Raw genomic sequence first — 16,624 nt, 5'->3', positions numbered from 1 at the left:
TACAGTAATACAGGGGTCTAGTTCCTGTACTATAGTAGTGTCCCTCATACAGTATTACAGGGGTCTAGTTCCTGTACTATAGTAGTGTCCCTCATACAGTGGTCTAGTTCCTGTACTATAGTAGTGTCCCTCATACAGTGGTCTAGTTCCTGTACTATAGTAGTGTCCCTCATACAGTATTACAGTGGTCTAGTTCCTGTACTATAGTAGTGTCCCTCTTACAGTATTACAGTGGTCTAGTTCCTGTCCTATAGTAGTGTCCCTCTTACAGTATTACAGGGGTCTAGTTCCTGTACTATAGTAGTGTCCCTCATACAGTGGTCTAGTTCCTGTACTATAGTAGTGTCCCTCATACAGTATTACAGTGGTCTAGTTCCTGTACTATAGTAGTGTCCCTCATACAGTGGTCTAGTTCCTGTACTATAGTAGTGTCCCTCATACAGTGGTCTAGTTCCTGTACTATAGTAGTGTCCCTCATACAGTGGTCTAGTTCCTGTACTATAGTAGTGTCCCTCATACAGTGGTCTAGTTCCTATACTATAGTAGTGTCCCTCATACAGTGGTCTAGTTCCTGTACTATAGTAGTGTCCCTCTTATAGTATTACAGTGGTCTAGTTCCTGTACTATAGTAGTGTCCCTCATACAGTGGTCTAGTTCCTGTACTATAGTAGTGTCCCTCTTACAGTATTACAGTGGTCTAGTTCCTATACTATAGTAGTGTCCCTCATACAGGGGTCTAGTTCCTGTACTATAGTAGTGTCCATCATTCAGTAATACAGGGGTCTAGTTCCTGTACTATAGTAGTGTCCATCATTCAGTAATACAGTGGTCTAGTTCCTATACTATAGTAGTGTCCCTCATACAGTGGTCTAGTTCCTGTACTATAGTAGTGTCCCTCATACAGGGGTCTAGTTCCTGTACTATAGTAGTGTCCCTCATACAGTAATACAGTGGTCTAGTTTCTGTACTATAGTAGTGTCCCTCATACAGTGGTCTAGTTCCTGTACTATAGTAGTGTCCCTCATACAGTAATACAGGGGTCTAGTTCCTGTACTATAGTCGTGTCCCTCATACAGTGGTCTAGTTCCTATACTATAGTAGTGTCCCTCATACAGGGGTCTAGTTCCTGTACTATAGTAGTGTCCATCATTCAGTAATACAGTGGTCCAGTTTGCATGTTATAGTACCGGTAGTGTATTAAAAGACACAGGCTGACACCCAAAAATGTTTCGTAGAGGTGCTGACTAACGGAGAGTAAACTATAAAAATAAGGAAAGTCCCACACTCTAATTTTGCTCCCAAACATTTCATGGGTATAGCAACCAACATTTGATCACCCTGAAGAAGGCACTGCGTGCTGAAACCAACATTTGATCACCCTGAAGAAGGCACTGCGTGCTGAAACCAACATTTGATCACCCTGAAGAAGGCACTGCGTGCTGAAACCAACATTTGATCACCCTGAAGAAGGCACTGCGTGCTGAAACCAACATTTGATCACCCTGAAGAAGGCACTGCGTGCTGAAACCAACATTTGATCACCCTGAAGAAGGCACTGCGTGCGAAACCAACATTTGATCACCCTGAAGAAGGCACTGCGTGCCGAAACCAACATTTGATCACCCTGAAGAAGGCACTGCGTGCGAAACCAACATTTGATCACCCTGAAGAAGGCACTGCGTGCCGAAACCAACATTTGATCACCCTGAAGAAGGCCCTGCGTGCTGAAACCAACATTTGATCACCCTGAAGAAGGCACTGCGTGCCGAAACCAACATTTGATCACCCTGAAGAAGGCACTGCGTGCCGAAACCAACATTTGATCACCCTGAAGAAGGCACTGCGTGCTGAAACCAACATTTGATCACCCTGAAGAAGGCACTGCGTGCTGAAACCAACATTTGATCACCCTGAAGAAGGCACTGCGTGCTGAAACCAACATTTGATCACCCTGAAGAAGGCACTGCGTGCTGAAACCAACATTTGATCACCCTGAAGAAGGCACTGCGTGCTGAAACCAACATTTGATCACCCTGAAGAAGGCACTGCGTGCTGAAACCAACATTTGATCACCCTGAAGAAGGCACTGCGTGCTGAAACCAACATTTGATCACCCTGAAGAAGGCACTGCGTGCTGAAACCAACATTTGATCACCCTGAAGAAGGCACTGCGTGCTGAAACCAACATTTGATCACCCTGAAGAAGGCACTGCGTGCTGAAACCAACATTTGATCACCCTGAAGAAGGCACTGCGTGCGAAACCAACATTTGATCACCCTGAAGAAGGCACTGCGTGCCGAAACCAACATTTGATCACCCTGAAGAAGGCACTGCGTGCTGAAACCAACATTTGATCACCCTGAAGAAGGCACTGCGTGCTGAAACCAACATTTGATCACCCTGAAGAAGGCACTGCGTGCTGAAACCAACATTTGATCACCCTGAAGAAGGCACTGCGTGCTGAAACCAACATTTGATCACCCTGAAGAAGGCACTGCGTGCTGAAACCAACATTTGATCACCCTGAAGAAGGCACTGCGTGCTGAAACCAACATTTGATCACCCTGAAGAAGGCACTGCGTGCTGAAACCAACATTTGATCACCCTGAAGAAGGCACTGCGTGCTGAAACCAACATTTGATCACCCTGAAGAAGGCACTGCGTGCTGAAACCAACATTTGATCACCCTGAAGAAGGCACTGCGTGCTGAAACCTTGGTTGTTATACCCATGAAATGTTCGGGAGCATAATCAGAGTGTGGGACTTTTGTTTCTATAGCAACGGTTGTGTACAAGTACTGAATACCTCATACATTTAGATGAATCAACATACTGTTTAGTTGCATCCTTATTCCTTTCCTCTTCTCCTTTCCTTCATGGTATATGAAAGGACTTGAATGGTGAAAGGACTTTAATGGTGGAATATCACAGGAATACCTTGGGAGTAAGGTGGGTATATAGTGGAACTATCACAGGAATACCTTGGGAGTAAGGTGGGTATATAGTGGAACTATCACAGGAATACCTTGGGAGTAAGGTGGGTATATAGTGGAACTATCACTATCACACCACACACCTGGTTTCCATCCCATTCATTACCTGTTGTGTATTTAATCCTCTGGTTCCCCTCATGTCTTTGTCAGAGATTGTTTTATGTTGTATAGGTGCGTGACGGGTCCTCGTACCCATGTTCGTTTATGTATGTACATATAAGTGGACTTATATTAAAAGACTCCATTTACACTCCGTTTGACTCTCCTGCGCCTGACTTCCCTGCCACCTATACACACGACTCTGACAGAAGCACCTTTGGCAGTGATTATAGCCTCACGTCTTCTTGGCTATGACACTACAGGGTTGGCAAACCTGTATTTGGGGAGTTTCTTCCATTTCTCTCTGCAGATCCTCTCAATCTCTGTCAGGTTGGATGGGGAGTGTTGCTGCACAGCTATTTTCAGGTCTCTCCAGAGTCATCAAAGCTGTCATCAAAGCTGTCATCAAAGATTTCATCAAAGATTTCATCAAAGCAAAGGGTGGCTACTTTGAAGAATCTCAAATCTCAAATATATTTTGATTTATTTTTTTAACACTTTTTTTTGGTTACTACATGATTCCATATGTGTTATTTCATAGTTTTGATGTCTTCAACTATTATTATACAATGTAGAAAATAGTACAAATAAAGAAGAAACTCTTGAATGAGTATGTGTGTCCAATCCTTTGACTGGTACTGTACAGTAACTTCACGAACAATGGAGGGGAAACGTATCGACCTTCCAGTATAAACCTACCTGATAGTTTCCTGATGATCCAAGCTCTCCAGAAGCCAGTGTCTTTCTGTTCCAAGGTCAGCAGAATGGCTGAATGGTTCTCCCTCCATCACCTCAATTTACAGCCAGTCTAAATCAGGAAGCTTCTGGCTCTTAAGTTATTTACCTGTGGAGCTATTTTACTGGCCCATCGCTGGTGCTCTGTGTATATCCTGTGCGTCTCCAACCTCCCATCTCTGGCTGAGAAGACCAGGAGGCCAGCAGCTCGCCTCATGGCTAATTAAACAAGATGGGACTGAGAGTACGGTGTCCATTTTAGGATACCCTCACACCTTACTCTTCCTTCAGGTTTGAAGCTGAACATTTCCTAAAATGTACACCATATAAAAGGACCAGCCAGATTCCCAACCATTGCCGCATCATTAACCGACCCCTACCACAACAACCACTACCACCATCTAGGAAGGGGCCTGGAAGAGAAGACCCTCCCCAGCTGAGTGCACCCCAGCCTGGGGTAGTTCTGGACCTTCTCAGCTTCCTGACAGCTACGGCCAAATCCTCCATCCCTAAAGAGGCAGGAGAGTGGATTGACTTCCCATCACCCTGGACAGAATGCTAAACCATGTGGATTGACTTCCCATCACCCTGGACAGACTGCTAAACACTGTGGATTGACTTCCCATCACCCTGGACAGACTGCTAAACACTGTGGATTGACTTCCCATCACCCTGGACAGACTGCTAACCCTGTGGATTGACTTCCCATCACCCTGGACAGACTGCTAAACACTGTGGATTGACTTCCCATCACCCTGGACAGACTGCTAAACCCTGTGGACTGACTTCCCATCACCCTGGACAGACTGCTAAACCCTGTGGATTGACTTCCCATCACCCTGGACAGACTGCTAAACCCTGTGGATTGACTTCCCATCACCCTGGACAGACTGCTAAACCCTGTGGATTGACTTCCCATCACCCTGGACAGACTGCTAAACCCTGTGGATTGACTTCCCATCACCCTGGACAGACTGCTAAACCCTGTGGATTGACTTCCCATCACCCTGGACAGACTGCTAAACCCTGTGGATTGACTTCCCATCACCCTGGACAGACTGCTAAACCCTGTGGATTGACTTCCCATCACCCTGGACAGACTGTTAAACCCTGTGGATTGACTTCCCATCACCCTGGACAGACTGCTAAACCCTGTGGATTGACTTCCCATCACCCTGGACAGACTGCTAAACCCTGTGGATTGACTTCCCATCACCCTGGACAGACTGCTAAACCCTGTGGATTGACTTCCCATCACCCTGGACAGACTGCTAAACCCTGTGGATTGACTTCCCATCACCCTGGACAGACTGCTAAACCCTGTGGATTGACTTCCCATCACCCTGGACAGACTTCTAAACCCTGATGATTTACTTCCCATCACCCTGGACAGACTGCTAAACCCTGTGGATTGACTTCCCATCACCCTGGACAGACTGCTAAACCCTGTGGATTGACTTCCCATCACCCTGGACAGACTGCTAAACCCTGTGGATTGACTTCCCATCACCCTGGACAGACTGCTAAACCCTGTGGATTGACTTCCCATCACCCTGGACAGACTGCTAAACCCTGTGGATTGACTTCCCATCACCCTGGACAGACTGCTAAACCCTGTGGATTGACTTCCCATCACCCTGGACAGACTGCTAAACCCTGTGGATTGACTTCCCATCACCCTGGACAGACTGTTAAACCCTGTGGATTGACTTCCCATCACCCTGGACAGACTGCTAAACCCTGTGGATTGACTTCCCATCACCCTGGACAGACTGCTAAACCCTGTGGATTGACTTCCCATCACCCTGGACAGACTGCTAAACCCTGTGGATTGACTTCCCATCACCCTGGACAGACTGCTAAACCCTGTGGATTGACTTCCCATCACCCTAGACAGACTGCTAAACCCTGTGGATTGACTTCCCATCACCCTGGACAGACTGCTAAACCCTGTGGATTGACTTCCCATCGCCCTGGACAGACTGCTAAACCCTGTGGATTGACTTCCCATCGCCCTGGACAGACTGCTAAACCCTGTGGATTGACTTCCCATCACCCTGGACAGACTGCTAAACCCTCTGGATTGACTTCCCATCACCCTGGACAGACTTCTAAACCCTGTGGATTGACTTCCCATCACCCTGGACAGACTGCTAAACCCTGTGGATTGACTTCCCATCACCCTGGACAGACTGCTAAACCCGGTGGATTGACTTCCCATCACCCTGGACAGACTGCTAAACCCTGTGGATTGACTTCCCATCACCCTGGACAGACTGCTAAACCCTGTGGATTGACTTCCCATCACCCTGGACAGACTGCTAAACCCTGTGGATTGACTTCCCATCACCCTAGACAGACTGCTAAACCCTGTGGATTGACTTCCCATCACCCTGGACAGACTGCTAAACCCTGTGGATTGACTTCCCATCACCCTGGACAGACTGCTAAACCCTCTGGATTGACTTCCCATCACCCTGGACAGACTTCTAAACCCTGTGGATTGACTTCCCATCACCCTGGACAGACTGCTAAACCCTGTGGATTGACTTCCCATCACCCTGGACAGACTGCTAAACCCTGTGGATTGACTTCCCATCACCCTGGACAGACTGCTAAACCCTGTGGATTGACTTCCCATCACCCTGGACAGACTGCTAAACCCTGTGGATTGACTTCCCATCACCCTGGACAGACTGCTAAACCCTGTGGATTGACTTCCCATCACCCTGGACAGACTGCTAAACCCTGTGGATTGACTTCCCATCACCCTGGACAGACTGCTAAACCCTGTGGATTGACTTCCCATCACCCTGGACAGTCTGCTAAACCCTGTGGATTGACTTCCCATCACCCTGGACAGACTGCTAAACCCTGTGCATTGACTTCCCATCACCCTGGACAGACTGCTAAACCCTGTGGATTGACTTCCCATCACCCTGGACAGACTGCTAAACCCTGTGGATTGACTTCCCATCACCCTGGACAGACTGCTAAACCCTGTGGATTGACTTCCCATCACCCTGGACAGACTGCTAAACCCTGTGGATTGACTTCCCATCACCCTGGACAGACTGCTAAACCCTGTGGATTGACTTCCCATCACCCTGGACAGACTGCTAAACCCTGTGGATTGACTTCCCATCACCCTGGACAGACTGCTAAACCCTGTGGATTGACTTCCCATCACCCTGGACAGACTGCTAAACCCTGTGCATTGACTTCCCATCACCCTGGACAGACTGCTAAACCCTGTGGATTGACTTCCCATCACCCTGGACAGACTGCTAAACCCTGTGGATTGACTTCCCATCACCCTGGACAGACTGCTAAACCCTGTGGATTGACTTCCCATCACCCTGGACAGACTGCTAAACCCTGTGGATTGACTTCCCATCACCCTGGACAGACTGCTAAACCCTGTGGATTGACTTCCCATCACCCTGGACAGACTGCTAAACCCTGTGGATTGACTTCCCATCACCCTGGACAGACTGCTAAACCCTGTGGATTGACTTCCCATCACCCTGGACAGACTGCTAAACCCTGTGGATTGACTTCCCATCACCCTGGACAGTCTGCTAAACCCTGTGGATTGACTTCCCATCACCCTGGACAGACTGCTAAACCCTGTGCATTGACTTCCCATCACCCTGGACAGACTGCTAAACCCTGTGGATTGACTTCCCATCACCCTGGACAGACTGCTAAACCCTGTGGATTGACTTCCCATCACCCTGGACAGACTGCTAAACCCTGTGGATTGACTTCCCATCACCCTGGACAGACTGCTAAACCCTGTGGATTGACTTCCCATCACCCTGGACAGACTGCTAAACCCTGTGGATTGACTTCCCATCACCCTGGACAGACTGCTAAACCCTGTGGATTGACTTCCCATCACCCTGGACAGACTGCTAAACCCTGTGGATTGACTTCCCATCACCCTGGACAGACTGCTAAACCCTGTGCATTGACTTCCCATCACCCTGGACAGACTGCTAAACCCTGTGGATTGACTTCCCATCACCCTGGACAGACTGCTAAACCCTGTGGATTGACTTCCCATCACCCTGGACAGACTGCTAAACCCTGTGGATTGACTTCCCATCACCCTGGACAGACTGCTAAACCCTGTGGATTGACTTCCCATCACCCTGGACAGACTGCTAAACCCTGTGGATTGACTTCCCATCACCCTGGACAGACTGCTAAACCCTGTGGATTGACTTCCCATCACCCTGGACAGACTGCTAAACCCTTTGTTTGATCAGAAGAGCTAGGAGGAGAACACTGAGTGAACAAACTATGAATATCCATGAATTCTTTGAAATCTCAGAGGAGACGATACGTCCCAAATGGTACCCTATTCCCTATATAGTGCACTGCTTTAGACCAGAGCTCTATGGCACCCTATTCCCTATATAGTGCACTGCTTTAGACCAGAGCTCTATGGCACCCTATTCCCTATATAGTGCACTGCTTTAGACCAGAACTCTATGGCACCCTATTCCCTATATAGTGCACTGCTTTAGACCAGAGCTCTATGGCACCCTATTCCCTATATAGTGCACTGCTTTAGACCAGAGCTCCTTGGCACCCTATTCCCTATATAGTGCACTGCTTTAGACCAGAGCTCTATGGCACCCTATTCCCTATATAGTGCACTACTTTAGACCAGAGCTCTATGGCACCCTATTCCCTATATAGTGCACTACTTTAGACCAGAGCTCTATGGCACCCTATTCCCTATATAGTGCACTACTTTAGACCAGAGCTCTATGGCACCCTATTCCCTATATAGTGCACTGCTTTAGACCAGAGCTCTATGGCACCCTATTCCCTATATAGTGCACTACTTTAGACCAGGGCTCTATGGCACCCTATTCCCTATATAGTGCACTACTTTAGACCAGTGTCCTATGGCACCCTATTCCCTATATAGTGCACTGCTTTTGACAGGGGCTCTCATTTCATATAACTGATGACAGCATTTTCTGCCCATCATCCTCTGAACAACATCATTCAAATGCCTGCTGACGAGTTACAACTTCAGCTTTAAGATCTCATCCCTCTGTAACCAAGAGAAAGTCCCGTATTGTAAGCTGATTCGTTGTCTGGATAGGCCAGAAAATGTGGCGTGTCACTGCCTATGCAAATGAGGTGTAAGATTTCACATATTGTAGCTCAGATGAGAGTGGTTCTGTAGCTCAGTTGGTAGAGCATGGCGCTTGTAACGCCAGGGTAGTGGGTTCGATTCCCGGGACCACCCATACGTAGAATGTATGCACACATGACTGTAAGTCGCTTTGGATAAAAGCGTCTGCTAAATGGCATATATTATTATTATATTATTATTAGCAGAGAACTGCATGTGAAGCGGGACAACCAGAGCTGTCACAGAGTCAAATCAAATCAACTTGTATTTGTTGCATCCTTCGTAAACAACAGGTGTAGACCAACAGGGAAATGCTCACTGACGGTCAGGAGACTGTATGATGGCAGCTTTTCCATTTACACTCCGTTTGACTCTCCTGCGCCTGACTTCCCTGCCACCTATTACACACGACTCTGACAGAAGCACCTTTAGCAGTGATTATAGCCTCACGTCTTCTTGGCTATGACGCTACAGGTTTGGCAAACCTGTATTTGGGGAGTTTCTTCCATTTCTCTCTGCAGATCCTCTCAATCTCTGTCATCTTGACCATCATTGAGTGCACAGCAATTGATGTAGGGTCGTTCACAGAGCGCTCTGTACACAAAAAAAAAACATTGTTCGGGAACTGGTCCAGAATCACTCAAAGTTCCCTACATAGTGGAGTTAATGTTTAAGAGGTTTTAATTGGGGCTAGGTGGAGGAAGGAAATGGTTTAACACACATCCAACTTAGCACATGAGCTAATTTTATTTTCAAATTAACTAGGCAAGTGAGTTAGGATTTTTTATTTTATTTACAAGAATACATGCCTAGGTACAGTGGGTAACTGCCTTGTTCAGGAACATAACATAACTGACTTGTCAGCTCAGGGATTCGATCAAGCAACCTTTCAGTTACTGGCCAGTCGCCCTGACCACTAGGCTACCCGTAGCCCTGACCACTAGGCTACCCGTAGCCCTGACCACTAGGCTACCCGTAGCCCTAACCACTAGGCTACCCGCCTCCTCTAACCACTAGGCTACCTGCCTCCTCTAACCACTAGGCTACCTGCCTCCTCTAACCACTAGGCTACCTGCCTCCTCTAACCACTAGGCTACCCGCCTCCTCTAACCACTAGACTACCTGCCTCCTCTAACCACTAGGCTACCTGCCTCCTCTAACCACTAGGCTACCTGCCTCCTCTAACCACTAGGCTACCCGCCTCCCCTCTAACCACTAGGCTACCTGCCTCCTCTAACCACTAGGCTACCCGCCTCCTCTAACCACTAGGCTACCTACCTCCTCTAACCACTAGGCTACCTGCCTCCTCTAACCACTAGGCTACCTGCCTCCTCCTAACCACTAGGCTACCTGCCTCCTCTAACCACTAGGCTACCTGCCTCCTCTAACCACCAGCCTACCTGCCTCCTCTAACCACTAGGCTACCTGCCTCCTCTAACCACTAGGCTACCTGCCTCCTCTAACCACCAGCCTACCTGCCTCCTCTAACCACCAGACTACCTGCCTCCTCTAACCACTAGGCTACCTGCCTCCTCTAACCACTAGGCTACCTGCCTCCTCTAACCACCAGCCTACCTGCCTCCTCTAACCACTAGGCTACCTGCCTCCTCTAACCACTAGGCTACCTGTCTCCTCTAACCACTAGGCTACCCGCCTCCCCTCTAACCACTAGGCTACCTGCCTCCTCTAACCACTAGGCTACCCGCCTCCTCTAACCACTAGGCTACCTACCTCCTCTAACCACTAGGCTACCTGCCTCCTCTAACCACTAGGCTACCTGCCTCCTCTAACCACTAGGCTACCTGCCTCCTCTAACCACCAGCCTACCTGCCTCCTCTAACCACTAGGCTACCTGCCTCCTCTAACCACCAGCCTACCTGCCTCCTCTAACCACTAGGCTACCTGCCTCCTCTAACCACTAGGCTACCTGCCTCCTCTAACCACCAGCCTACCTGCCTCCTCTAACCACTAGGCTACCTGCCTCCTCTAACCACTAGGCTACCTGCCTCCTCTAACCACTAGACTACCTGCCTCCTCTAACCACTAGGCTACCTGCCTCCTCTAACCACTAGACTACCTGCCTCCTCTAACCACTAGGCTACCTGCCTCCTCTAACCACTAGGCTACCCGCCTCCCCTCTAACCACTAGACTACCTGCCTCCTCTAACCACTAGGCTACCTGCCTCCTCTAACCACTAGGCTACCCGCCCCCCTCTAACCACTAGGCTACCTGCCTCCTCTAACCACTAGGCTACCCGCCTCCTCTAACCACTAGGCTACCTACCTCCTCTAACCACTAGGCTACCTGCCTCCTCTAACCACTAGGCTACCTGCCTCCTCTAACCACTAGGCTACCTGCCTCCTCTAACCACTAGGCTACCTGCCTCCTCTAACCACCAGCCTACCTGCCTCCTCTAACCACTAGGCTACCTGCCTCCTCTAACCACTAGGCTACCTGCCTCCTCTAACCACCAGCCTACCTGCCTCCTCTAACCACCAGACTACCTGCCTCCTCTAACCACTAGGCTACCTGCCTCCTCTAACCACTAGACTACCTGTATCCTCTAACCACTAGGCTATCTCCTCCAACCACTAGGCTACCTGCCTCCTCTAACCACTAGGCTACCTGTCTCCTCTAACCACTAGGCTACCCGCCTCCCCTCTAACCACTAGGCTACCTGCCTCCTCTAACCACTAGGCTACCCGCCTCCTCTAACCACTAGGCTACCTACCTCCTCTAACAACTAGGCTACCTGCCTCCTCTAACCACTAGGCTACCTGCCTCCTCTAACCACCAGCCTACCTGCCTCCTCTAACCACTAGGCTACCTGCCTCCTCTAACCACCAGCCTACCTGCCTCCTCTAACCACTAGGCTACCTGCCTCCTCTAACCACTAGGCTACCTGCCTCCTCTAACCACCAGCCTACCTGCCTCCTCTAACCACTAGGCTACCTGCCTCCTCTAACCACTAGGCTACCTGCCTCCTCTAACCACTAGACTACCTGCCTCCTCTAACCACTAGGCTACCTGCCTCCTCTAACCACTAGGCTATCTCCTCTAACCGCTAGGCTACCTGCCTCCTCTAACCACTAGGCTATCTCCTCTAACCACTAGGCTACCCGCCTCCTCTAACCACTAGGCTACCTGCCTCCTCTAACCACTAGGCTATCTCCTTTAACCACTAGGCTACCTGCCTCCTCTAACCACTAGGCTATCTCCTCTAACCACTAGGCTACCTGCCTCCTCTAACCACTAGGCTACCTGCCTCCTCTAACCACTAAGCTACCTGCCTCCTCTAACCACTAGACTACCTGCCTCCTCTAACCACTAGGCTACCTGCCTCCTCTAACCACTAGACTACCTGCCTCCTCTAACCACTAGGCTACCTGCCTCCTCTAACCACTAGGCTACCTACCTCCTCTAACCACTAGACTACCTGCCTCCTCTAACCACTAGACTACCTGCCTCCTCTAACCACTAGGCTACCTGCCTCCTCTAACCACTAGGCTACCTGCCTCCTCTAACCACTAGACTACCTGCCTCCTCTAACCACTAGACTACCTGCCTCCTCTAACCACTAAGCTACCCGCCTCCTTTAACCACTAGGCTACCCGCCTCCTCTAACCACTAGGCTACCTCCCTCCTCTAACCACTAGGCTACCTGCCTCCTCTAACCACTAGGCTACCTGCCTCCTCTAACCACTAGGCTACCTGCCTCCTCTAACCACTAGGCTACCTGCCTCCTCTAACCACTAGGCTACCTGCCTCCTCTAACCACTAGACTACCTGCCTCCTCTAACCACTAGGCTACCTGCCTCCTCTAACCACTAGGCTACCTGCCTCCTCTAACCACTAGGCTACCTGCCTCCTCTAACCACTAGACTACCTGCCTCCTCTAACCACTAGGCTACCTGCCTCCTCTAACCACTAGGCTACCTGCCTCCTCTAACCACTAGGCTACCTGCCTCCTCTAACCACTAGACTACCTGCCTCCTCTAACCACTAGGCTACCTGCCTCCTCTAACCACTAGGCTACCTACCTCCTCTAACCACTAGACTACCTGCCTCCTCTAACCACTAGACTACCTGCCTCCTCTAACCACTAGGCTACCTGCCTCCTCTAACCACTAGGCTACCTGCCTCCTCTAACCACTAGACTACCTGCCTCCTCTAACCACTAGACTACCTGCCTCCTCTAACCACTAAGCTACCCGCCTCCTTTAACCACTAGGCTACCCGCCTCCTCTAACCACTAGGCTACCTCCCTCCTCTAACCACTAGGCTACCTGCCTCCTCTAACCACTAGGCTACCTGCCTCCTCTAACCACTAGACTACCTGCCTCCTCTAACCACTAGGCTACCTGCCTCCTCTAACCACTAGACTACCTGCCTCCTCTAACCACTAAGCTACCTGCCTCCTCTAACCACCAGCCTACCTGCCTCCTCTAACCACTAGGCTACCTGCCTCCTCTAACCACTAGACTACCTGCCTCCTCTAACCACTAAGCTACCCGCCTCCTTTAACCACTAGGCTACCCGCCTCCTCTAACCACTAGGCTACCTCCTCCTCTAACCACTAGGCTACCTGCCTCCTCTAACCACTAGGCTACCTGCCTCCTCTAACCACTAGACTACCTGCCTCCTCTAACCACTAGGCTACCTGCCTCCTCTAACCACTAGGCTACCTGCCTCCTCTAACCACTAGACTACCTGCCTCCTCTAACCACTAGGCTACCTGCCTCCTCTAACCACTAGGCTACCTGCCTCCTCTAACCACTAGGCTACCTGCCTCCTCTAACCACTAGACTACCTGCCTCCTCTAACCACTAGGCTACCTGCCTCCTCTAACCACTAGACTACCTGCCTCCTCTAACCACTAGGCTACCTGCCTCCTCTAACCACTAGACTACCTGCCTCCTCTAACCACTAGGCTACCTGCCTCCTCTAACCACTAGGCTACCTACCTCCTCTAACCACTAGACTACCTGCCTCCTCTAACCACTAGACTACCTGCCTCCTCTAACCACTAGGCTACCTGCCTCCTCTAACCACTAGGCTACCTGCCTCCTCTAACCACTAGACTACATGCCTCCTCTAACCACTAGACTACCTGCCTCCTCTAACCACTAAGCTACCCGCCTCCTTTAACCACTAGGCTACCCGCCTCCTCTAACCACTAGGCTACCTCCCTCCTCTAACCACTAGGCTACCTGCCTCCTCTAACCACTAGGCTACCTGCCTCCTCTAACCACTAGACTACCTGCCTCCTCTAACCACTAGGCTACCTGCCTCCTCTAACCACTAGACTACCTGCCTCCTCTAACCACTAAGCTACCTGCCTCCTCTAACCACCAGCCTACCTGCCTCCTCTAACCACTAGGCTACCTGCCTCCTCTAACCACTAGACTACCTGCCTCCTCTAACCACTAGGCTACCTGCTCTAACCACCTGCCTCCTCTAACCACCAGCCTACCTGCCTCCTCTAACCACTAGGCTACCTGCCTCCTCTAACCACTAGGCTACCCGCCTCCTCTAACCACTAGGCTACCTGCCTCCTCTAACCACTAGGCTACCTGCCTCCTCTAACCACTAGGCTACCTGCCTCCTCTAACCACTAGGCTACCTGCCTCCTCTAACCACTAGGCTACCTGCCTCCCTAACCAACCACCAGCCTACCCTGCCTGCCCTCTAACCACTAGGCTACCTGCCTCCTCTAACCACTAGGCTACCTGCCTCCTCTAACCACCAGCCTACCTGCCTCCTCTAACCACTAGGCTACCTGCCTCCTCTAACCACTAGGCTACCTGCCTCCTCTAACCACTAGACTACCTGCCTCCTCTAACCACTAGGCTACCTGCCTCCTCTAACCACTAGGCTACCGCCTCCTCTAACCACTAGGCTACCTGCCTCCTCCTCTACCCTAGGCCTGCCTCCTCTAACCACTAGACCACTAGACTACCTAACCACCAGCCTACCTGCCTCCTCTAACCACTAGGCTACCTGCCTCCTCTAACCACTAGGCTACCCGCCTCCTCTAAACACTATGCTACCTCCCTCCTCTAACCACTAGGCTACACTGCCTCCTCTAACCACTAGGCTACCTGCCTGCCTCTAACCACTAGGCTACCTGCCTCCTCTAACCACTAGGCTACCTGCCTCCTCTAACCACTAGACTACCTGCCTCCTCTAACCACTAGACTACCTGCCTCCTCTAACCACTAAGCTACCTGCCTCCTTTAACCACTAGGCTACCCGCCTCCTCTAAACACTATGCTACCTCCCTCCTCTAACCACTAGGCTACCTGCCTCCTCTAACCACTAGGCTACCTGCCTCCTCTAACCACTAGACTACCTGCCTCCTCTAACCACTAGGCTACCTGCCTCCTCTAACCACTAGACTACCTGCCTCCTCTAACCACTAAGCTACCCGCCTCCTCTAACCACTAGGCTACCCGCCTCCTCTAACCACTAGGCTACCTCCCTCCTCTAACCACTAGGCTACCTGCCTCCTCTAACCACTAGGCTACCTGCTCTAACCACTAGACTACCTGCCTCCTCTAACCACTAAGCTACCCGCCTCCTCTAACCACTAGGCTACCTGCCTCCTCTAACCACTAGGCTACCTCTCTCCTCTAACCACTAGACTACACGCCTCCTCTAACCACTAGGCTACCTGCTTCCTCTAACCACTAGGCTATCTCCTCTAACCACTAGGCTACCTGCCTCCTCTAACCACTAGGCTACCTGCCTCCTCTAACCACTAGACTACCTGCCTCCTCTAACCACTAGACTACCTGCCTCCTCTAACCACTAGGCTACCTGCCTCCTCTAACCACTAGACTACCTGCCTCCTCTAACCACTAGGCTACCTGCCTCCTCTAACCACTAGACTACCTGCCTCCTCTAACCACTAGGCTACCTGCCTCCTCTAACCACTAGGCTACCTGCCTCCTCTAACCACTAGACTACCTGCCTCCTCTAACCACTAGACTACCTGCCTCCTCTAACCACTAGGCTACCTGCCTCCTCTAACCACTAGGCTACCTGCCTCCTCTAACCACTAGACTACCTGCCTCCTCTAACCACTAGACTACCTGCCTCCTCTAACCACTAAGCTACCCGCCTCCTTTAACCACTAGGCTACCCGCCTCCTCTAAACACTATGCTACCTCCCTCCTCTAACCACTAGGCTACCTGCCTCCTCTAACCACTAGGCTACCTGCCTCCTCTAACCACTAGACTACCTGCCTCCTCTAACCACTAGGCTACCTGCCTCCTCTAACCACTAGACTACCTGCCTCCTCTAACCACTAAGCTACCCGCCTCCTCTAACCACTAGGCTACCCGCCTCCTCTAACCACTAGGCTACCTCCCTCCTCTAACCACTAGGCTACCTGCCTCCTCTAACCACTAGGCTACCTGCTCTAACCACTAGACTACCTGCCTCCTCTAACCACTAAGCTACCCGCCTCCTCTAACCACTAAGCTACCTGCCTCCTCTAACCACTAGGCTACCTCTCTCCTCTAACCACTAGACTACCCGCCTCCTCTAACCACTAGGCTACCCGCCTCCTCTAACCACTAGGCTACCTCCCTCCTCTAACCACTAGACTACCTGCCTCCTCTAACCACTAGACT

General features: G+C 50.6%; 1 long non-coding RNA gene across 2 annotated transcripts in view; it reads right to left on the bottom strand.

The window, feature by feature from the left end:
* Positions 1-15,446, bottom strand: part of LOC127931506 (uncharacterized) — a 62,868-nt gene extending 47,422 nt beyond the window's left edge. Inside the window, exons 1-4 of one of the 2 annotated variants that reach the window (XR_008141510.1) lie at positions 15,414-15,446; positions 14,510-14,634; positions 11,216-11,290; positions 10,713-10,787 (exon numbers count right to left, since the gene is read on the bottom strand). This is a non-coding gene — a long non-coding RNA (uncharacterized LOC127931506). Of the gene's footprint in view, positions 1-10,712; positions 10,788-11,215; positions 11,291-12,672; positions 13,006-14,509; positions 14,635-15,413 lie in introns of those variants that run through there. The other variant, XR_008141511.1, reaches the window with a different exon arrangement.
* Positions 15,447-16,624: the final 1,178 nt, after the last annotated feature.

Source organism: Oncorhynchus keta, chromosome 8 (assembly GCF_023373465.1).
Source record: "Oncorhynchus keta strain PuntledgeMale-10-30-2019 chromosome 8, Oket_V2, whole genome shotgun sequence".
Classification (NCBI taxonomy): Eukaryota; Metazoa; Chordata; class Actinopteri; order Salmoniformes; family Salmonidae; genus Oncorhynchus; species Oncorhynchus keta.
The sequence above is the reverse complement of the archived record's forward strand: the minus strand, read 5'-3'. Positions and strand labels throughout refer to the sequence as shown.